Below are 870 nucleotides of genomic sequence, written 5' to 3'. Positions count from 1 at the left end.
GATTATCTTGCTTTAGCCTCACTCTGTGAAAGATTTGAAGTTTGCCAAAGTCTGGAAATTCCCCCAGAACATAGCCCCCAAAGCACAGGGAGGTGGTTGAGACCTCCCTAACTAGTTGCACACTCATGCCCCAAGCTTGATATCTATAAGTACTTACAGATCTTTTTGAAGAATACATAGTTATGGCTTATTCAATCTCTTGGAGAAAGGAATTCATCATGTATAGTAATCTAGAAATTGTGGAAAAGATACTATCCAATGTTGTTGTTATTGCTACGTGTTGTTGAGTCGCCTGTGACTCATAGCGACCCTATGCACAACAGCTCTAAACCCTGCTCTATTCTCTGCCAATCTTAATGTCTCTGAAACACCTACTCCAATTACTGCAGTCAATGAGTCAATCCTTCTCATCGAGGGACTTCCTCTCTTGCACTATTCCTCCACCCTCCCAAGCATGTCTTTCCACAAGGACTGGTCTCTCCTTGAAACAAGTCCAAAGTGTTAGACAAAGCTTCAGAATCCTTGTTTCCAAGAACAAGCCTTATCTCACCCTCTCTAGGACAAAACTGTTTGCTCTCTTAGTAGTCCATACTTTTCTCAAGCACCACAACTCAAAAGCATCAATTTTCCTTCTATCCTCCCTAGTAATTGTCCAACTCTCTGATGCATATCTAATATAACAAAAGAATAATTCATTTTTTAATTGTTTATTTGTACTAAAGAGTAGGGTTGATAATTCCTGAGAAATGGAACCAATTTTGAACCATTCAGTATTGCCCTGCTCTGTTCTGACAACTGCCTCTTGGTCCAAGTATAGGTTTCGCATTAGCACAATTAAATGTTCTGGGATTCCCATTCTTCTCAGAGTCA

Source organism: Elephantulus edwardii, unplaced genomic scaffold, assembly GCF_000299155.1.
Source record: "Elephantulus edwardii isolate Elephantulus edwardi_28Jun2011 unplaced genomic scaffold, EleEdw1.0 scaffold00017, whole genome shotgun sequence".
In the NCBI taxonomy this organism is placed as follows: Eukaryota; Metazoa; Chordata; class Mammalia; order Macroscelidea; family Macroscelididae; genus Elephantulus; species Elephantulus edwardii.
Note: the sequence above shows the minus strand (reverse complement) of the source record.